This window comes from Podarcis bocagei (genome assembly GCF_964188305.1).
Source record: "Podarcis bocagei genome assembly, chromosome: 2".
NCBI classification, from domain to species: domain Eukaryota; kingdom Metazoa; phylum Chordata; class Lepidosauria; order Squamata; family Lacertidae; genus Podarcis; species Podarcis bocagei.
Window position 1 is genome coordinate 69,168,929 of NC_138126.1, and position 23,269 is coordinate 69,192,197.

The following is a 23,269-nucleotide window of genomic DNA, read 5'->3' on the forward strand; positions in this document are numbered from 1 at the left end:
CGGCTCGCCTTTAAATGTGAACAGAATTGAATTTATCCCATATCCCTACTCTCATTGTTGCCAAACGGGAGAGAACATTATATATGAGCATTCGGCAAGCCTTTGTTTCTCCCTCTCCCTCCACCTCCAACCCAGTTTTAGGATTGCAGCCTCAGTCTGCAGTGTTCTAACGCAGTTACCTTCAGCTTGATAATAATTTTGTACTTGCAATTGTGGGTGTTAAAACACAGCTATATTTAGCTTCTATGTGCTTATAAACTTGCTTGTAGTACATTATTATTTTGCCATCACATTTTCAAATTAAGAATTTCAGCATTCACAAAGACCAAAAATATATAAGAGATAGAGCGCTGGCAAGGGTGGCTGGCAGCAGACTGCAGGGAATTCCAGGTTTCGAATTAGATTGAAAAAAAAAAAAAAAAAACCCAAAATAAATAATGACCCGTATTTCCTTTATGTCCCTCCCGCCCCCATGGGGTTTCATCTTAGATAAAGTAATTGTGGGTCAGCAGGAGAGAGAACTGTTATACCCTTTTGTCAGGGAACTGACATCGGAGCTAGAGGCGGAGGGAAGGCTCTCAAATGATGCTGGAGAAGGGCCCAGCAGGGAGAGAGGCAGCTCCGCAGATGGGGAAGCAAATCAGCGCAACACCAGGGATATAGAGGGGCTGATGGGGGAATCGGTGAGAGGGCTCCAGGACTCTTCACCGGACACCAGCGGGGAGAGCACGGGTCCTCTGCTACCCACGCCCACCCTGCGCAGAAGACTTCCGCGCAGAGAGAGTAGGAGGAGACTGGGTGTCAAACAACTTTTATGTTGGAAAAGATTTAAGAAACGCCCACTGACGGATTCTGCTAGCGACTGAGGCAGCCACGAAGTGAAGGGCTGCCCAGACTGAAAGGTTTAGCAAGGCAACAAAGCTTGGAGAGGCGGCAACTTACGCACGAGCAACCCATACACATTACACCTTTCATTTAAGGAATTTATCCACTCAACAGCACCCCCTCCCTTAAGCTGCTTTTCTCTCTAATAGGTTATTATTATTATTATTACAGAGAGCTCTTGGGATAACTTGGGGTAGAGTGATTAGGGGACAAACAGCTGAGAATGAAAAGGTTAAACAACCCCTTCGTGCCCCCTCTTGCTGCCTCTTTGCTTAACCTGAAGCCACACAGATACAGTTTATAGTCCTTGGGAACAACTATCACCCAACACAGACCAGGTTGTACCTTAAAATCAAAGGCTGTGGATTCAGCCCATTCCTATTGAAAGATATAAACATGTTGGGCAATGTATCACAAATGCGGGGGGAAGAATACATCAAGTCAACAGTGGAGTATTTCAGGTACTATTACATATTGGTGACCATTCATACTGCATGTTTATACCAAGCCAGTGCATGATAACTGCATGAATAACAATGGGAGAAGGGAAGTGCTTCAACGCACCATATCTTCTTGAAGGAGGAGCGAAAAGAGGGAGAGGAGTGAAGGAAAGGAAGCCAAAGTAAGAGCACGGCACTCATGGGACAGGAATGTGTTAAGTGTGCTTCCTGAGAACCATTCGTATCCCATGTGCTTTTGTCACATTCCATTTTTATGCAAGGAGGAAACACCACACACACACACACACACACACACACACACACACACCTGAACTCTAGCATAAAAGGGCAGCTTCTTTTGGAGACAGACATCAGTTTTTCCATGCAAATGGGAAATCGGTGGAAACAAATAATGGAAATTTACATGTTGTGATGAACATGACTTAGACTGTGCTGTCTTCCCCACAGCCACATCACCACAATTGTGTCATAGGAAGTCACATCACCAGGAACTGGAATTTTGCACTGGTGTCAACAGACTGGCTCTCTATATGTTCACCTTCACAGACATTATGCTGCCACAGGATACATTAAAATTATTTTTATAACCCACCTTTTTAAAAAAGAAAACAAGAAAACACCCCGCAAGGCAGCTAAGAAATACTGTTTGAATAGCAGAGCAATCTAAATCCACCTCCCTTACTTGAAGGGGACTGGATTAGGCAGAGTCAGCCTGCAGCTCAGCTCTCTTGGCTCAGCTGATCTCCCACTCTCCGCCAAAGGTGGAGCAACATGAGCCCCACTCTGTTGGTGACAACCTGTCTTCCCAGCACTGAATGGGCAGACAGACAGGAGACCCACTGGTGGGATCCCTGTTGTGGAAAGCCAGAGGGTAGCCCTGACATAGGGTATTCTAAGGGCAGAGCTGAGTTAGCTTGGGATCTGCTGGATCTTGAGTTGATCCCACTGCCTTTGTGGGAGCTGTCTCTGTGACTGGTCCTAGACAGTGTGGATCTTGCTGACCTGTACTTTCTGTTAGCATTTCATTCCTCCATTGTTGGATGTGTGATTGTTACATCACATCTCTGTGTTTACTTTCCAGGCTTGGAAAGTGTGAAAACGGAAGCTAGTCTTATCTCTTCCACTCTGTTGTACTTTTGTATTACTTTTCTTTCTCTCTCTCTCTCTCGAAGAAGAAGAAGAAGAAGAAGAAGAAGAAGAAGTGAGAGGACGCCATGATTGCTTTGTCCTGAATATGTTGCTTAATAAATACTTAAAATGCACACACCAAAACTCCACTTTGTTTCTGCTATACTCTGCTGAGTGAGCGTGCACATAGTCATCTGATATGTGGGACTGAAGATTTATGGACGTCCCCGGCTGCGCTGCATCAGTAAGATGCCTGGAGAGGTTTGTCTCATTCCGGGGGCTGCGTGTGTCCCCAGGCGTATTCCAACACTTTCTACAATGGTTACAGGGCAGGAGGGAGTTTCGATTGCACCCTAAAACATTTACTATATATATTTCAAAATATAGAATAAAAATGCCTGTACAGAAGAATTGTGCAAAAACAGCAGGGCTTTCATACAGAGTTCTGTGCCACATGAAACACTCAATGGAAGAAGTCGTTCATTTGCGGTGTAGGAGAAAGTCAGCAGTGATAGGGTCAGATGGATCCAGGTCATTTCAGATATCCTGCCATGACTGAAAAAAACCTATCTTGTGTATTCGCCCACCATACATCACATGGACCTTTGAAGATTATTTAAGTATTCAGGTAGGTACATATAGATGGTCTCAGATCATTTAAAGTTTTAAAGATCAAGACCAGCAGATTGAATTGGGCCAGAAAGCAAACTGGTAACCAGTGAGCCAAATAATGGCTGTAGCTTCCATCTAGTCCTGCTGTTACATAAATAAAAAGAAATAGGTTGCATTTGTTGGATACTAGAGGATAACCAGTATAGTTGCTGCCTATGACTTCTGAAATACAGAGTTTCCCCATCTATGAATAAGAACAGGCTAGGACTAACTTTTTTGCTTAAGCCTGCATGTAACACACATGCACACATTGCTGCACATCCTATGGATAATTAAACCAAATATGAATGTGCCCACACAATACAGTCAACACTACAATTTATAGCATTTTGCTGTAAACGCTTTCTCGTCTTTCCATCATGTCCCATCTTAGAGACAGTTGCCTCCGCAGAAAGCAATATTTTTGACCTCCTAAATTACTGAAGTCTAAGAGCTTGCTTACTTAAGTTCACCAGCGCTTACTTCCCAGTAAGTATGTTTAGGGTTAACAATTTAGGAGAACAGCATCGTATATCAAAGAAAATCCCTCCAAGGAAGCCCTGTGTCTGAGCATAAGCCACCTCTATATTGTAGATGCAGGTGCATTGCACACCCTATACCATATACTGCCTCCAGAAGCACTCACACAGCATTCCACATTTTCTGTTGATTTTACATGTTTATTTGAACTTTTGTGGCTTTTCAAAAATGTCAAGCTGGCTATGTAGCAACTCAAAGTTCTTTTCCTTTTACTACTAAGTGAATATGTATCGTTTTGGGGGGATTAAAATGTTCTTTATCACAGGAAGGTCTATTTATTTCAATTTACTATTTCCTGCAACACAGACAAATGAACAAAATTGTATTCCAATAATAATAATTGCTTAAAAAAATAAATAAAGTGGCTATCTCTGAAATTTTGCAGAAGTGATGGCAAAGAGCCACCCCATTGGTTTACTGGACAGAGGCTCCAGGAATGCTCCTCGCTTGGGAGCATTCCTTCGCCTACTGATTGCAATGGTAAATTATGACTTAGCTGTAGCCTTGTGATCTGGTCCCTTTTAGAAGGAGTCAGCAAAGACTCAGCAGTGCCTGCCTGTGCATTCTCAAGACAGTGGTGTCATGCAGTCACATGGACAGGCACTGCTTTTATTTGGCTTCTTTGGATATTTGCATTCCACTTTCATTTTCTGATAAAATGTCTGATGTGGCTTTCAGAAAAATTGTCATCATCATCCTCATTAATGATTTATAGGTTTATACAGTGCTCCCCCCCCCCAAGAAAAATAGGTGCCAGTACTCGCCATGAAGTTGCTACAGTAAGGGCCACACTTTTTAACAACAACAAAAAAGAGGTGCCAGTATTGTGTACCCTTGAGTACCCCCTGGGAAAAAAGGCATTGGATTTATATAACCAAATAAATTTTATATAGAGACTTACATAGAGACAAAATAGACTTTAATATTATTCAAAGCAAACAAAATGAACACAATATCAGAACAAGGAAGACAAGATAGATAAACATCAGAGAGCCATGGATAATAAAATCAAAGTGAAAAGCCTGGCAAAACAGCCTTTTTTGTCTCTGGGCAGTGGCATATATAATCAAGATGAGTGCTGAACATTGTGTGTGTGTGTGTGGGTGGGTGGGTGGGTGGGTGGTCTAGATACAACAACAGAGAGGACTCACAGCATTTCTATCAAGAACAGTACTTCAAATAGTGGCCAAGAAGTCAAAAAGGTATCTGAGTGGATGGAGAGGTTCATCTGGGAAGATGGGAAGTCCTAAGCCACTGAAGATGGTATAAAAGGTGATTAACATGCTCCAAACCCTCATCTCTGGTCAAAACTTTAGCCAAAACTTTTGTACCAGCTTTTCAAAGGCAGTCCTGTGTAGAGCATCTTGCAGCAATCCAGCCATTATGTAACCAGCAGTGGGCATGTTTGTAAAACCATCAAGCTTGCCTTGCCTACTTATAATGCTTTAGGGGGAGGTGGGAGGTGGAGATGGTTAGGACCTGGCACAGTCTGCTACGATTTAGGGAGCATATGCAAAACATGGTCACGCTCTGCTCATGTTCCTGTCCCCCCCAATGTCTTTCCACCAAGTTCCATTTTCATGGTGCGTTGTCCACCACAAACATTTCATTTCGTCCACAGTGCAATGGGAACTTTTGAGCAGCATGCAACAACACACCACTCATTCACATTAAACCATCATTTGTTTTAAACAATGGTTTAATGTGATGTGCAAACCAAGCCTACGAGTCCCAAAAATGTTGTCTTACCAACAAATGTTAGAAATCATGGCATATGTTCAAAATTTTAAACTGTTCCATCAAGAATGTGGGGGATATTTGTAACATGAGCAAACATCTTCTTGTCCCCCTCTGAAGGAGCTTTTCATGAGGAAAAATCAGCCACCAATGCTTCTTTGCATTTAAAATTACTTATTTGTTGCCACATTGGGGAAGAATCTGTTAAAGAAGCTAAGATCAGGTGTCTAAAGTGTGGGTTGCTGGCTACGGAGGGATATAAGAGTGTGAATGGCCATATGTAAAACAACAGGTCTAGACCTAACACAGCAAAGAGAATCCAGTACAAAATATTCTGTTCTTTTCAATCTTAAGTAACATTGCAGTTCTCTTTTCCTTGGCAACAGCACAGAGAGAAAAGTTTCCTCAGTTGACCAGAGAGACTGACCCCACCTGGAGACGGGCCAGAGCAGGCCTGAGTTTCATCCTCCAGTGGGTCACCCTTTCAAGTGTTTATCTTCCTAGAATGTGGAAGAAATATGGCTGCAGGATGCTGGTGGGACTATTAAAAAACAAACCGCAGGGGCCAGATGATTATGAATTTCAGGCTTAGAAGCTGAAACACTCTGAACACACATCCAGCATTTTCCCCCTGTAGTGCTGAAGGCTGCTTGGGGAAGAAAAATGAAGCTCTTGCAGGAACTGTTTCTGAATACTATTATTTATGCTTCTATAATATCTTTCCTGTGTTCAGAGTGCCTCATAATTCTTCTTATAACCATCCGTGAGGCAGGTTAGGCTGTGACCTATCCAAGGCCACCCAGTGAGCTTCATGGATGAGCTAGGAATTGAACCCAGCACTCTCAGGCCACTGCACCACGGTGTCCCAAGAGGGCCCTTCAGAGCGGGTTTGAAGGACACCACTATTAAATACAGAATTATAGCTTGGTCAGGTCATTTGCCAGCCTCAGAAACCTACCTGGCTCCATTTCGGCTGATTCTACATTGAACACACGCCTGTTGAAACACATCCGGGACACAAGCATTGTCATTTTTGTCACCATTATATAGAAACATTCCCAAAACTATGTACCTAATGGAACACCCTGCCACTAGAGAATCAGTGGGTGTCCTTTGTGCCAATTTTTAAATGCCCGCTGAAAACTCTTCTGTTCCATCAAGCCTATGCCGGCAGTTAAGAGTACATACCCACCACAATGGTCTATTTATGTTTTTTTCTAATTTCTTTTTGCTTTTAACTTGTTGTAATATTACTGTTTGGTTTTGTGGTTTTATATAATTACATATCTCTTTACTACCCTTATCAGGCTCTTATTTTTCAAGAATTTGTGTCCTGTCAACAGCCAAGCTCAACAAAGTGCTCTTCACTTGCTCATCCACTTTTCCCTTTTCCCATACCTCAGAGTCTGAAATGGAATGTGGCATTTTAACTTGTCTTAACATTCCTATCCCATATAGAAGAGGAGAGGGGTTCCCCACCTCACAGACCCCACTTCCCCTCAGGAATCGCTAACTGGTCTTCTGCCTGCTACAGGCAGAGCATTCCAAATGACCCCAATGTAATTTTATTCTTCATTGTTACGCTTCATTAAGGTCTCTTTTGCCCCAGTGACCTGTCTTGCAGGATTCTCCCATCTGCTTTTCACATCCTACTCCATTTGCCTGACTTACTGCCCCAGCGAATGAGCTCTTAATCCCTCGCTTGCTATCTCGGACAGGCTGGGAGCATCTTGGAGGCTTTAGGTTTCTCTCACCTTCTCTCACCTCTTCAGGCTTAGCCCAGAATCAAGGAAGTGTAAAATAAATAAATAAATAAAAATCCAGGTGTTCAGAAACAGAGAGGGAAAAGGAATGGTGTGTGAGCCCCATTCACTTCTGGATTTTTTGTTTTAATGCAGATATTTCTGATTAAAAAAGAAAAGGGGCTCACACGAATCACAGCCACAATGCAACATATAATCAGTTGGCAGGCTTCTAAGAAGTAGCTTGGATCCTCAGTTTGACTTATTCAGTATTACAGTCTGCGCCACAAATAAAGAAACCCAAATTATTTCCAAAGAATACCTGCATTGTACAAATATAAGTACAACCTTCCGTAAAAGCATTAGTAAATGCTAAAACATACATTTAAAAAAAACACACACACACCAGACTTTTTCAAATTCCTACAGGTGAAATATAACTTCTAATTCCAGTGGGCAAGAGCAGGAAGTGTCTCTTTTACAGGAAAATTACTTCTGATTCCAAGTGTGCTTCAGTATGCAAGACAAAGCTGACTGAGACAGTATTATAAGTCCCTTTCTGGTGAGGAGGCATTGCGGGACGGCAGAGACTTCTCTGTGGCCCTGACGAGGGAATCATTTCATTGGAGTCCCATTTGGATAGGGGGCGTGAGCATAAGCCTGCACCACCTATCAGAAGCCGGATCCTGGCCTGCATCCCAGAATGGCAAATAGGTATGCAGGCTAGGACATGGGCTGGGCTGGGGGGCAGAGTCGACGAAGCAGGAAGGCTTCCCTCAGGTCTGCTCCCTGGCCATTTAAGCAGCCTTCACCTGGGGCCCTACCTGCTTTTCCCTTGTCAGGTTCCCTATTTGATGTAAGTCTTAGGACTGACCTATGTGTCACTTCCAGTGGCGGGCCAGAAGTATTTTGATTGCCCAAGCCAAACCTTTCATCTGTATTCAAAAAGGTTGTGGCCTGTTTTGATTCAAACCAGCCTATGTGGTCCTTTATTTGTCTGTGGGTTGTAGACTGCGGAGCATAATGCCCGGACCCGCAACTCCACTGGCCCAGAGAAAGAATTATTATAACGTTATCTGGGTCTTTTTCTTTGCAGCAGTGGTGTGGCTAGAGGAACAGTGCTGCCTTCCTGGCATTCACTGAGACAAAGACAAAGCAGAGTAGGTGGTGGCAAGGCCACCCCTGCCAACTCTGACCTCACCACTGCCTCATTCCACTCCATCTAGGAATAGCAGAGAAAATGGATTCAGTTCCCATTTAAAGGTGAACCTACCAAATCCACCCTTTCTGAAACATTACACAAACCAAAACACAGCCATCTTTTGAAATTTGCCCTTCTCCAAATTTTACAGTGTGGTTCTCCAGCCAAGTAATGTACCCAAAAGTGCATGTAGTAGGAGAAAGTTGCATAAAAATGCATATACATGTGTGTGTGTTTTGTACACACACACATACCTGTATATGCATTTTTATGGACACTTTCTCCTACTGTATATATTATCCCACTATGCATACACACACACTGCATTACATATGTGGAAATTGTTTTGCCAGAATGTGTAATTAGGAAAAAATTCCATACAAAAATGGGTATATTAGGAGAAATTTGCACTAAACTGCTAAGGAACTTTCAGGAGGTTGGTTGTTGTTTTTTAAATGCAGACTGATGTGGAAATGTAGAGAGACGAAGTGAAGAATGGGAAAATGAAAAACTGGAAGAAACAGTCAGGAGAGCACCACTGCTGCTCAGACACACTCTCCGATCACACACTGCTGCTGTTACTTGTGCTGTAGGACTCTCTGGTACAAGACTCTCACAGGGTGTATTTTTTATCTTCAACTCTGCATTCTGTCATTAATCTTAAGGCCAGATAAGCTAAGAAAATACAGCTGACGGGCCTCCTACCCGGCCTCAAGCCCAGTCCGTCCCTTTTATGCCCTCAGGTTGTTTGGGAGACGCTTGCTAGCAAGCGAACCTCGAAGCTTCTCCCTCGTGTCAACAGCATCACGGCCTTTGGCAGAGCACTCATCTTATTGTGGACCTCAGGTATTCACTGAAAGAGCTGGAGCACAGGTTATGCTTGCCTGTGGGCAGAGTGTGGAAATTCGTAATATGGTGGTGCCCAGCCCATGCAGCAGACAGTTCCAAATGCAGAGAGGGATGGGGGAGTTTCCACAGCTCTGGGAAACAGGTGAAGGGCTCAGCAACAGTGTGAACAGATGCCTTGCTAGAATTCTCCTGTTAGCAGATAATTCCCAAGCATGAGTCCATCAAGCGCGAATGAGCAGCTTAGGCGCAGGGGAGGAGCTTGCTAAAGTGTCTGTAGCAAGGAAGAGTTCTTTGGCTGAAAGGTGCATAGTAAAACGAGAGATCTGCCTGTGTTCACGTACCTCTCTCTCTCTCTCTCTTGGTTAAAAAGTGTGGCACTTACTATAACAACTACCAGCACCTATTTTTCTAGGAAAAACGCACTAGGTCTCATGATGTGGCACTCAGGTCCCATAGCCGTTTGGTGGGTTGCTGTGAGAACAGGATGCTGGGATGGAAAGGCAACAGGCTCTCTTTATGTTTTCTGTTTCAGCTTATATGGATGTAAATCAGGGGGTGGAGCTGCTGTTATTGGCCCTTCATCTCCTTTCCATTTCCAAATAAGTCTCTCATAAAAAAATATAGTTGTCAACAGAGGCCTAAGATGTCATTTAATCCACTCTCACGCTGAGCTGGACTTGCCAGCAGGGTTGCCAGCTGTCCTGATTGTCACTCCATTACTCTGAATTTTTAAAAATATCATCCCTCTTCAGGGTAGGAGAGTCTCTTGTGCAGATTATTACCGAAAATATGCTCGATTTTGTGAGAGAATGCTGCTTGCTATACAATACGCTTGTGCTACTAACACAGACCAGTTGGCACATTCTTTCCTCTGGGAGACATATGGATGCTGCTTACATCACATTTTAAATGGTGCTGATATCATCAGGTATGGAAGCAGCTACAAATTCTCCAGTCGGCTGAGTTCGTAACCACAGTCCCCATCACTCGAACTGCCCCTCTCTCTGCTTCCGTTGGGGCTGGAAGTGGTTTTTGTTTTTAAAAAGTGGGTCTCATTTGACCGCCTCCTGTTGGCCTTATGAAGCAGTTCAATGGGTCAGTCTATTGCACAGTGGGGAATACACCTATAAAAGACTAAATGAAAATAGGGGAAGAAGCCATAAGAGTCTCCGTCCATTTAACGTTCATTTCAGACTGAGGGAAGCAAAATAAAGGCTCATTTTGCATCAACTATTCAAAATACTTGTGTCCCCTTAAAAATAAGCCTATATTGTATGAAGGCTAAACCTCCGCACATGATTTAAAATACAATGCAGAAATGACAGGCATTTACGGCCAAATTGCTATAGTGATTTGGACTGCTGATATTACGTTTATGTGTGCCATCTATTATGTGAAACCTCTTAATGGAGAAGCAAGTTGTGTTTTCCCACAGTGCATAATGCCACACACACACACTACTGTTAAGTTTCTTACTGAGGGTGAAGAGGAGTGACACAGATTTTCAATAAGGCTACTTTGAAGGTCACCATGCAGAAAGGTGGGAAATGGCTCTGCTCTGTTGCCACTGAAGGTAGAAAATGAGGCGAAGGATTTCAGACCTAGATGGAATATTTGTAAGCTTCACAAGACATTGTATAAATGTTGACTTCCTTTGTTGGAGGCATCACAAACATTGCCAGTCTGTAGAATATGGCTGCAGTAAACCCAAAAGTGCTTGTGACCTTCCACCTTGGCTTTCTCAGAGCTGTGGGCACTTGTGAAAGAAAAGTGTCAGGGGCAATGAACATCCCAGAGATTGCCCTTTGCCAGTAGCAAGCCTGACTGAGGGTAGAGGTACAGCCATGACATAGACTAAAGCAGAGGGAGCCAAATGGGTGTGGCCAGAGTGGAAAAATTAATACCGTCTAAATTCATTTTCAATTAAAAGCTGAATACACAGAATATGTTAACTCTCTCCCCTTCATCCCCTTCCCGACATTCATTGCATTAACGATCCCTTCCCTTCATTAATCCCAAACTCATGTTAAATTCTTTCCACCCAAAGCCAGTCCATTCCCTTCCTTAATCCTCCCAAACTCATTCTATTTGCATTTTCTTTTACTTTTTAAAACTTCTTTTATTTAATGCATTTATGCTGCTGCTATCTATCCAAAGTGAGGCCATTCCTTTCCTTATTTCCGACTGGTTATTTTATTTTACTTTTTTAAAAAGGTATTTAGTTTAACTGATTTTCCTAATTAATATTATTTTTTCCAAAGTTCCTCTTCCCTCATCCTAAATTCCCCTAAACGGAAAGGTGGTGAGTGGTTTGGTTTTTATGAATGCATGCATGTATGCATCAATCAATCAATATTTAACTTGTCACTGAAATGTGGGGGGGGGGCACCCAAAACCTCTTGGAGGGCTATATATAACCCATGGGCTAAGGGTTTGCAACTCCTGCTCTGAAAGAATCCTTGGAATCATAGTTTATCAGTAGTGTTGAGGGTTTTCTCTATCTTCTTAAACAGATTTTCCCTATCCTCTTTTGCACCTATAGTTCCCAGGTTGCCTGTGGGAGGGGATAACTGCTAGATCCGTTTAAGGCTGCAATCCTGTCCATATTTACTCACTGGAGCACCGCAACTGAGCACAACAGAAATAACTTCAGAGAAGAAAATGCATAGGATCAAGGTAGACACGGGAATGTTTTAGTCACTAAAATTTAGTGCACTCTAGAGTTTTATGGCAAGAGTAGAGTCAACCTGTTTCTAAAAGGAGAGCCTTACAGCCCTAACCATGTTAACTCAGATATATAGTCTACTCTACTGAACTGAAGGAGGCTTACTCCCAGGTTATTGGAGTTAGGATTGGAGCCTTAGTTATCAAGTTAAAGTCAGTGATATGGCATGGAAAGGGGGAGCACCCTGAGAGTTCGCTATAGGATTGTTTAGCAGCCAGGGTTACGCAGAGTCAGGAAAGTACTGCCTCTCAGTACCCTGAAAAAAGAGTGGCTAAGCATAAAATCAACAAAAGAAAGTAAAAGAGAGAATGAAAGAGATAAGGGGAATAATGGAACAGACCGGCTGGACAATTGCCAGGATTGGGAGGGGAAGGGGTTGACATCGCAGCGTATTTGTCCACACTAACCGCAAAAAGGTTAGTACCTTCTGAATAATGTACCAAGAGACCTGAAAGCAGAACAATAATCAGCGTCAGTAAACAGACTGTGGCAGAACTCTCAAGGTCTTCATGCTATTTCTGTTGGTAAATCATGCCAAAATAAGCTGCTGCAGACTTACCCAAAGTGCTTTGCTGCTGTTTACTTTTCTACAGTGGTGGCCAAATCCACACAAACAACCCAATCTCATTCCCCACACCTCCAAACTTTGATTCTCCCTGCCCTGCTCCAGCCTTGTTCTCGGAAACTACTATTTTATCCACGCTTAAGCTGGGCATGCACTATGCTTGATCAGAGAATTGGAACATAATGGCAGAGGGATGGTACATTGCCTCCAATGCCTGTGTGCTTTCTGACACCTGTTGCCCCTTCAATGGATCGAAAATTGTAATGGCTGAAGATGGTGGGCTTCACTTCTAAGTAAATATGCTTAGGGTTGCACTGTCTGTGATTTAACATGCTGAGTGAGTCTGAAACCGCCTGCTCCGCTCAACAAACTGGTCACAAGTGTGTCGAGCCACCCTATCAAATCCACCTGATACTTTTAAATATATAAGCCAATGCAACCCATTGTGGATTAAAAAGTGTAAGTTGAAAAACAAGGGGGAAATTAGTTGCCTCTCCGGCGGTACATTGAGAGAGCATACAGTAAAAATGCTGACAGGCCCAGAGCTGTTTGAGAGCCACTGGAATTTCTTCCTGCGCATTTGTCACTTGACAAGCTCCCTGGATTTCTAAATGTCATGGTCATGACTTCCAGTAACATCCCTGAAACTCAAAGCTTCACATTTTCTTTCCATGCTGTCAAAGTCAATCCGTTATGTGGCAAGGACTTCCACTCCTTTCTTCAGAAGCTGAGTGCCAAAGATAAGAGAGAGTGTTGGTGAAAATAAAAAAAAATTCTAGGATGGGAAGGAATGTAAAAAAGTCATTACACTTGACCTCCTGAATTAAGAATGTAAGAAGTGACTTGCTTGACCAGACTGAAGGCCCGTCTAGTCCAGCATCCTCTTCTCAAAGTGCCAATGCGAAGCATGCCAACAACACTTGGGTTGGACTAGTGTCAAGGGCTGGACTGAGGAGGAATGGTGGGGATCACCCCCCTTCTCCTGAACCTTCCTGAGAACAGGAGGATAGTATAGATTTAGAACAGTGGTTTGCAGAAGGGCATAGTTCAGAGGCTGCAGAGAGCAGAAGCTGGGAAATATTGGGAGAGGAACAGCAGGAAGAAGAAGCACCAGGGGAGGGACAGCTGACAGACTTAGTGTCCTTGGAAAGCATTCTTGACCCCCATCCCCTCCCAGAACCAGGCGGGCATTGAGGGTATTAGAACAGAGAGTTCAGAAGCAGAAAGCTCAGATTAGTGGGCGCAGGAGTGACATCTAATAGGGGAGACGTACGGGGGTGGGACTTTACTTGGAGCAACACCATGATAGAGAGAGAGACCGCATTCCTTTGTCTCTCACTGTAATTGTTGAATAAACTAATTGGCAAGAACTCTTCTTTTTTCTCTGCTTCTTTGCTGCCACCGTAGGGGGATCCTATTCCCCAAAGCCTAATAACTAGATGATCCTCAGGGTCAGTTCCAAAATTATATGATACTATGATTCCAGTTCCCAGTAACTCATATATAAAGGAACACTGCCTCTGACAGTGCAGGCAGAACAGCAAAGATATAGCACTTCTGAACTCAGCTGCTTATCCTATATTATCTACTGTGCCCACCAAAAACAACCCGTGGACTTGGCCAGCTGCAGCAATGCTCTAGTGCCAGCCTGACATATTTTTGTACTCAAAAGGGGGAAGTCCACCTCTCTTTATCCCTTTAATGCCACTGGGAGGTGTTGCTCAAAGTATTTGCATAAGGCCCTTGATCAGAAATTGAGTCCAGGGTGATTCATAGTAATACAATCATTACACATACAGAGTTAGGAGTGGTAAAATGCCCCATCTGGAATTTGCTGCCTTTGGAAGGTCTACTTCATATTACTTCATGCATAACTCAAGTTTTGTTTTTGGAGTTCTCCTCTGATTTGTACAGCCAATAACTTTTTCAGGGAACAACTGATTCCGTTAGCACTATGTTATTCATATAATACTACTATAACAGCAATGTGATTGCTGCAAGAATGTTAGAAGAATTGCAGTGAGTGTGTGTATAGTGAAGGTTTTTCAAAAAAAGGAAACCAACCATGGGTTAGATCCAATGTGGGAGCCTGCTTGCACAATGGAAATCTGCTTCTGCAAAGGACTTCAAGATTACCTTCTCCCCCCGACTCCCCAGAACCAGCTCCAGAATGTCTCTCAACCATCCACAGCAGATTTGGGGCATGTGCAGGGGTCATGGAATCATAGACTCATAGAGCTAGAAGGGACCCTAAGAGCCATCTAGTCCAACCCCCCTGCAATGCAAGTTGGGGGTAGGGCAGGAAGGAGAAGCACTGTTGCATGAGCAGACACCCATTCACACTACATTGGATCTCACCCTCTAGAGTAAAATGATTTAGGGGGGCTGAACGGCTGCATATTGGGCTAACACTTGCACAGCCTGATCCTAAAGATGCTAACTTGGAAATGGGGATTTGCATCCATGGAAGCATAGGACTGCAGCCTTGAATGACCAACAGGAACATGAAAATGGTTGGTAATTAGATCTCTCTCAGTCAATTATTTCCTCACCTGGTAAAATATCTAAAACTGACCCAGCTCCTAAAAAACTAAAGGCAATTAGAATTTCACCCAGTTATTAGATACATTACTGCACCATCATCAATCCCAAAGACAATTGTTAAACAGTCACAAGATTTATTTTTAAAAGAAGTCCTCCAGTTTTAATGTTTATCAACTAACTCAAAAACAAAAGATTGGCTGCAGTTTTTATCTGCTTTGTTGCTGTAAGTGTTTTATTTGTTCTTTTTTATTCTTTGAGGGATTTCAATAGCTAGCTAGAAACAGACAATGAGAGGTACCAGATAGTTCATAGCGGTTGGCTATATATTTCTCATCAAAGCTTTTTACCCTCTTTCACATAGCAAGAGAAAGAACTGCTCAGATGCCCAGAGGATCTACAAACCTAAAAATAACTCATGAGCTACATGGAATCAAAATAAAGTATATCATTTCAAAAAATGCTTTTTGAAAACCCTGTTTTAAGCTCCCCAGCTACTCCCAGAAATCCGAGATTAAAGAATGAAGAGGCACTGTCTGATGGACTCAAGGAAATTTAGCACCATCCAGATGGATCCACATGTTCAGAAGGAGGAGAAAGACACATTCTTGCTTAATATACTGGGCCCATCATCAAGCAAAGAGCTGAAGTCCACAGGTCAAAGCACACTTCTTCTTCCTGCTGGATTCTGGCCTCCTTGTTTTCATTCCAGGCTATTGTGAGGGTTAAAAGATAATGAGGTGGAGCTGGCAGGGTTATTGTCTCCCCCTCGTTCTAACAATATTTTCTACTGAGCCTTTGGTAAAAGGTACTCACCACCAGACAATGCCAGGCAATATTATTGTCTGGATTCCATTCCGGTAGCAACATGACTGTATCTGGTGTGAGTTACGGCTTTGTTCAGGCTAGGTCTATTATGTTAGGAATGTTATCCAGTGTGGCTGAATGAGCTTATGGTAGGGTTTGTCAACTTCAGTGGTGAGGAAAAATGAGCCAGGCAGGGGTGGATTGAGTCAGCTGAGCAATCCCTTTGCAGGTGAGACTTTCTTCCTTTCTTTGTTTCATAAGCAGTGGCAGGCCTACAAGAAATGACCCCAAGACCTAGTGTGTGTATGTGTGTGTATATGTATATGCACGTGTGTGTGCATATGCACAAACAAACACACATATATTCATCCCATGTAGTGATATAAGATAAATAATTTAAATACATAATGTAGCATCCTATATATAACCAGAGAAGGAAAACATTGCATTTTCCTTCAAATGCTTCAAGTTTTTGACAATAAAGAAATAAAGACAGGTTTCTTGGCAAGACAACTGACTGGCTCTTTGCCTTGGCAACAGCTGTGTGGGATATCCCCCCCCCCGATCCCCCATGTAAGGCAACATACGCATTTGCTTGTCCGCCTATGAAATTTCAGACTTTTGCTCCCACACATCAAAGCTCTGCATAACACAGGGCTTGCAGATCCATCTGGTCCAAGTGAAACAGGAACCCTGATTCCTCTGAGGATGTTGCACACTCATTGACCCTGGTGGGAAGACGTTTCCCTTGATGTGCATTGACTTGTGATGGAGAAGGTATTCAGAGAACTTGTATCATTGTGTAAAGCTCTCAAAAGTAGTCCTTGCATTGCCATGCTCTTCCTGTGGGAGTGTGGGAGATAGAATGGTGGGGGCAAAGAACTGCTTCTTTTAAGGTGAGCCTTAGCAGGTGTAAGTACTGCCATACCTGCCAGCAGCTCAGCAATGACCCAAGGCCTACACACACGAACATAAATGGCCAAAGGTAGAAATAAACAGTGCCCTGTATGACCAGGAAAGGAAAATGTTGCCCTTCCTTCCTCCTCCTCCTCCTCCTCCTCCTCCTCCTCCTCCTCCTCCTCCTCCTCCTTCTCTCTCTCTCTCTCTCTCTCTCTCTCTGTGCAGTATCTGCATGTAGCTGATATATGAGAGCTACTAAGCAATGTTAATAGAGTGGAAGTAATTGCTACCCCTGCCCTTTCCGCTTTGCTACTTCTTGGTGGCATCCCTTGCCATACTGTCCCATCTGCTCAAATGAGTAGCGCTCATCTTTATCCTAGAGCAGTTAGCAGCATAGCAGCTGCAATGTCTACCATTGCATCTGCTGGAAAACATACCTTTATCAACAGCGAAAGGTAGGTTCACCAGCTTGCAGCCTGGCAACCCTGGCTGATGTACAGATGAAATATAATGCCTCACTCTTATAACTAGTACAGAAGAACCTCAAAAACAAATGGTCTCTAGATATTGCTGGTAGGTATCACATTCCAAGTAAAGGATGGCGGCTGCCCAAAATTGGGCAGATCCGTTTGGAGGTTATTTGAAATATATATTGTAAGCATATTAAAATGTTAACAGTAACAGAGCAACACAATGGATGTGAACTTCTGCAGATTACACTAAAACACAAGCGATGCCCTAAGGTTATTCAACCTCCCAGCACTAGGCAATACCACTACAACCTGCGATTTTGAACCTATTTTTAATGGCATGCCGTGAACAGTAAACAACGAGAGTCAGAGCCGAAGAAGTGTGACTTGCTCTCATCTGTTCATTCTTAAAGGAGTAGAACGGACGACTCCACTAGACCATGAGATCAGAAGATGGTATCGTCCATTGGAAACAACCTGGTGATACAGATACCTATCTGGCAAAGGATGAACTTAAGTTTGTCATTTCCTAAGAATCTGCAAAACCACAAAAAACTTCCTCCCAGAGCATTCTGTTCCAAATAAAGAGTTCCAAGGAAGTCATAAACTTCCATAGCTTCTCTCATCAAAAAGCTACTGTTATTCAGATAAATGTTCTTATGGAATGTTGCTCTACTTGAAAGCTCTCTAAAGGACAGTTGCCTAATCCCTTGTGGAATATCCAAGAAGCCATGGAAGCTGTGGAGCTATTATCTCTGAAAGCAAATTTTCCCCAAAACAGCATATTGGAAGCTGGGGCAGGACTCAACTAAACAGTTGTGCTAGTGGGAGCCAGCACAATGAATCCTGCTAGCACAACAGGGCTTCTCCCTCTCTTCTTATCCAAATCAGCTCAGGGTGGGGGGTGTCAGGAGAACCCCCAGAACAGTGCATGGGGGGTGGATGAGGAGAAGGGAGATTGTTCCATCTGGCAATCAGGAATGTTTGCTTTGATGTAAGGATCATAATAGTGCAACACTGAATTCCTCCCGGGGATTGGTTCGTACCATCTCCGCCATTGAAGAAACAGCACATGGATAAAAACCATTCACAGACCCTGCCAGCCGGGACTCTTTACTTGTGATGAAAATACACACTTTAGTGAACCCATAACTGCAATCTGAGATAAAAGAAAATTTGCCAGTGGATTGTGCCTGGCCTGACGCCAAGTGAGAGGATCAACAAAAAGAGTCCATTTGACATACAGCAACACAAACCATAGATGATGAGCAAGGAATCTGAAAGGGTATAGATCATCACTGACAACTATGCTCAGATCTCCTGGGCACCATGTGGGAGATGGCATTTGTTTCCCAAGGAAGATCCAGTCCAGTCTATGCATGGCACTGAAGCTCACACGTGGCACCACCACAAAACCAGCCGAAGACAACTATCATTTGCGCAATACACCGGTATTCTAGGCTGACTTCATGATGACTCCTTTGCAATCACAGGGTGACCCTTTTGCCCTGAACAGTCACTCAGCATTTTTCCAGTGCCATAGCAGATCTGTAGTTACTGAGAGTGTAGCCCTGGGCTAATTTTGTCATGTCTGAATATGAGTTTAAAGGAATGCCAGATCCCAATGACTTGAGAATTCTAGAAAACTGAACTCATCAGCATTTGAAACTGCTCAAAAAGCTGAAACCTGTACCCACCAAGAATCATCCTAGTTTTGCAAAAAAAAAAAAATCCTCCATCAATTTCTGTCTAGTTCTCATTTTTGTAAATCATGCATTACACCTGCCAATTCTTTGCTCTACTAGGGGACTTGTTGGATGTAATTCAAATCAGCAACAGACTCACCACTGCTTCCACTGTGGTCTTGCCTGTGTGGCATACTCTACTTTGGTTGAATTGCTGAAGTCAAGCTGAGCTGGCCCCACCATTGAGCAAAGTGAGACAGTCAGCTTAGGCAGTTGATTTGGGGGATCATTCGTGAAAGGGCAGCAAATTGCTAGCTATTCAGTTATTGACACATTACTGACATGGAAAGGATATGTTTTCTGATTTTTCTGCCTCGGGTGGCAAAATAACTTGCGTGGCCTTGGGTACCATGTATCTTGACTTGTGGGTGCAGCATTTACTACTTTGCTCAAGGAAGAAAGCTGCTGGGCTCACACTTCGGGAGATACTGTAGCAAAATATCCGCTCCAGAACCATAGAATCCAGTGGCACCTTAAAGACTAATGACTAGCACATTTATTGTGTCATAAACATCCACAGGTACTCTTTGTAGCTGTAAGTATGAGTGTTCAACCTGCTAATTGCTCAGGGATGAGACTGAGCACTCACAAAATCCTTTGCACAAACATCCTCCCAGCTTCCAAATTCTAGAAAGCTATCTTCTAAATTCCTATCATTCAAGACCTGACTGGACAGTGCAGGTTGAAGCTTGGGTGAGACATTTGATTGTTCAGGCAATTTTGAGAATTATAAAAATTCCTCAAAAAAAGGACGTTGAATTTTTTTTACTATAGAACAAAGTAGTGGCTTCTAAACTGTGTTCAGGAGAGTCCTTGGTTGCTTATGAGAGGTTCCTCAATGAGAAGGCCCACAGCGCAGTGGCAGAGCATCTGCCTTGAATGCAGATGTTCCCGGGTTCAGTTCCTGGCACTCCCAGTTAGGGCTGAGATTGACCCAGGGCCCTAAATCCAGGACACCCATTGCCAGTCAATGTAGACAATTCTGAGTTAGATGGAGCCATTTGTCTGACTTAGTTTAAGGCATTTTCTCATGTCCCTACATTCCTAAGGAGGCCAAGTTAAACAATGGCAATCTTTACTGTATTTCACAATTGCAGAAACACTACAGGGTACATTCTAAAATATGTTCTGAGTGCATGCAGGGCTTCATGCAGATTGGCCTAAGTGATGTGGAGGATACAATTTTGAATCAAGGCCAAAAAAAATAACATTGATGACACCCAGTGGCGTGTTCAGTGCTCCTTCCAGCATACGCTTCTCTAACACAGAGGGGTCCCCTGTGCAGACATTTGGGGTTTTCTCATCTCAGAAAGAAAGTCCATTCTTAAACGGTTCTTTTTAAATGTAGAAAGCTTGAAAATTACTGGCAAATAGAAAAGCAAGGTGACTTGCCCAGGGTTGTGTGGCAGCCTAGTGGGAGGGACAGCTACAGCGACTAAACTTTCTGTGGCTTCTGGCCCACATCTCTCAAGAAGTTTCATCTGATTTAGCATTAGCAGGAGAATTGTTGGCTAGACACAGGGAAAGAGACACCATAGAGGTGGCTCAGAAGTATTCTTCTCCTTGGGTATTTTTAGTGCGGTGACTAGAGGGATAAACTAGGACCAACCATGATGCTCACCTTGGGCGAGTCACCAACCCTCCCCAACTGTTGTGAAGATATAATGGAGAAGGGGAAAGCCATCTATATCACCTTGAACTCCTTGGAGGAAAGATGGGGGATATACATATGCAATAAATAAATGAGTAAAGTGACAGGTAGCTTAAGTAGTCTAAAAATATGCATGGTGGATCTGATGCATAGAAAGCTTTGGCTGCAATGCCCAAAGACCCAGGCTCTGAGCAAAGGACGACATGGCTGTGAATGGACTCATCCCCCAGAAGTGCTCTCCGGTTGGCAGATTATTTTTACTGACTTATAATTTCTATTTATACTCCCTTCTTTCTGCCTGTTGGGTTTCAAGGTGATAATAGATGGAAGGGCAAAACTAACCCTGAACGAGAGGCTGAGCTGAGAGTGGAGAGTGAATAACATGATGCAAGACCTGATGACCAAAATATGGAAGATGTTCAGCTCCATCACATCCCACAGGATTCCCTTCATTGTTCTCCTCCCGCCTCTGCTTTCAGGCACCACAATCCACAAATTTGAAAGTCAACCCATTCCTTTTAGACCACCACATGAAGAAGGTCTGCAGAGGCTGGAGGCCAAATATATAATTAAAGGCTGTGTCTACACTCCCATCCAGTGCTCTCCCACCACACAACATTAGCCACAGTCCATGTCTCTCCTGCCATTTCTTATGAAATAGTGCATTTTGATGCATTTCCTCCCCAAACCAGCCTCGATCCAAATTGAGAAAAAGAAGGACCTCACTGCATTTTCAGCCCAAGCAGCCAAAGAGACCCACGTGCCTTTGGAATGAGGTCATCCCTACATCATGGGAGCTCCCAGTGCACTCTCTGTTAGTGCAAATCCCCAAGGCACTACCTGGAATAGAGGTACTGGGAAAGGGCCTTTTCCCTCCATCCCTCCCAAATGGCATTCCCAACACCTGCTGCTGCTGACCATTGAAATTCCTCTATTCTGCCATGCCAGCTACTGGTGACACCAGCAAGGCTGCGGGCATCATCGTTGCCCTGCACGGGGGAATCGGATTCTCCAAATCAATGCATTTGGCGGGGGGGGGGGATGTGGACATGCAATAAACCTCCTCAACCCACAGAAAGTGCAAATGTTGGGAAAGAAGCAGAGGGAATAGCAGCAGCAACCTCAGTCACCCAGCAGGTCCTTCATCCTGCGGGTGTTTATATACTGATCGCTGCCTTATACCAGAGGTTAAGTCTTACGGATGGGGAAGACCCTTAAGGGACTTGGCTTCCCCTCCAAGAGCGGCTGTCCTTAGACTTATCCAAAAGCACCCTCACCACCCAATATACGTCCCGATGCGCGTGGCAGCTCTTCCCGAGGGAAAACAACCCCCAAGAGGTCGCAGCAGGAGGCGATCGGAACAATCGCCTGGCAACAGCTGGAAAGTTGGGCGGCAATCGCTGGACTTCTTGCAAGCTAGCGAGCGAGCTGGGAGACGCCAACACCACAAGCGGGCCAAAGAAGTGACATCAGCTGCCCCTCGACTCGCCCTCCGCGAGCAACAAGTAGCGCAACCAAACAAGCGCACCGGGTAGGGATCCCAGGAGGTTTCGCTTGTGGGCGTGGGGGGGGAGAGGTTTTACCTGGGGGCTCGTGGGGCAAGTCGCCTTGGCACGCCCCTCAACTCTCAGCCCAGCGGCTACTAGCCACCCATCCGGCCCTCCTTTCAGCTCGCCCGCTGCTCCGCATGAGAGCCCATCCGGCTGGAGGCGAGGAGAGCAGGCGCAGCTTTCACTTTCCTTTCTGCCCGCCGCTCCCCCGCAGCCCCTCCACCTTCCACGCCCCCGCCTCTTACCTCCGCTCCGGACCCCGCGACTCCCCGCTTTGCCGCTCGCCCGGCTCCTCGCTCTCCTCCAGGCGCCTCCTCCGCCAGCCTCTCTCTCCCGCTGCCGGGGGTTTTTTTTGCACAGCAGCTCTGTGTTTGTTTGTCTGCTGGCGGCGGCGGCGGCGGCTCCCTGGGCTCCTCCGAAAGGGAGATCGGGTGACCCGGCTTTTCGCAGCAACTGGCCGTGTCTGTCAAAAGGGAAAAGGGGTGGAGAGCCGCCGCCACCCCAAACCCTTTCTCGGACTCCCCACGGCGAGCAAGGATGGGCCAGCCGGGGACTTGACTTTGCCCCACACGCTCTGGCAGCGTGTGCAGCGGCGGCAGCCAGAGAGCCGGAGGGAGTGCGCTGGCCTCAGCCCGGCTGACTCACTGGGACTCGCAAGCTTAGTGCCTGCCGAGGTGCTCTCGGTTTTTATTTATTTATTTCAACGCTCGCCCGCTCGCTCCTTCCCACCCCTGATCGCCACGCGCACTTCTTTTCCCCTTTTCTTTTTAACTCATCACACAAATTTCTCCCCATCAGATATATAGCCCTTTTGGTTTCCTGCAGCATTATCCGCCCCCTTGCCTTTTTTAAAAAACAACAACTTGTCAGTTCCCTAAAAGGTGAATAGGAGTCGTACCTAATAGTAGCAAACGCAGCTTAGGCGTTGTGCAAGCGCAGAGATCAAAACAGTCGCTCCTCCGCTCGGTCCTCCGGGCGGCTACTGGAAATCCAGGCACGCCCCTCCTCGATCCGAAGCTGATCCCAGGAGGAGGGGACCGGAGGGCAGCTGAAAATGGCCCTCGGCCTCAGTTACGTGCAGGTGACAAGGTGGGAGGAAAATGTGGGGGAGGGGGGTGCTC

General features: G+C 44.6%; 1 protein-coding gene across 4 annotated transcripts in view; it reads right to left on the reverse strand.

The window, feature by feature from the left end:
• Positions 1-23,269, reverse strand: part of SYNPO (synaptopodin) — an 82,479-nt gene that overhangs the window by 32,789 nt on the left and 26,421 nt on the right. Inside the window, exon 1 of one of the 4 annotated variants that reach the window (XR_014004589.1) lies at positions 22,394-23,038. The exons of the other annotated variants lie outside the window; for them this stretch is intronic. The gene's annotated coding sequence lies outside the window, so the exon portion shown is untranslated. Of the gene's footprint in view, positions 1-22,393; positions 23,039-23,269 lie in introns of those variants that run through there. 4 annotated transcript variants of the gene reach the window in all.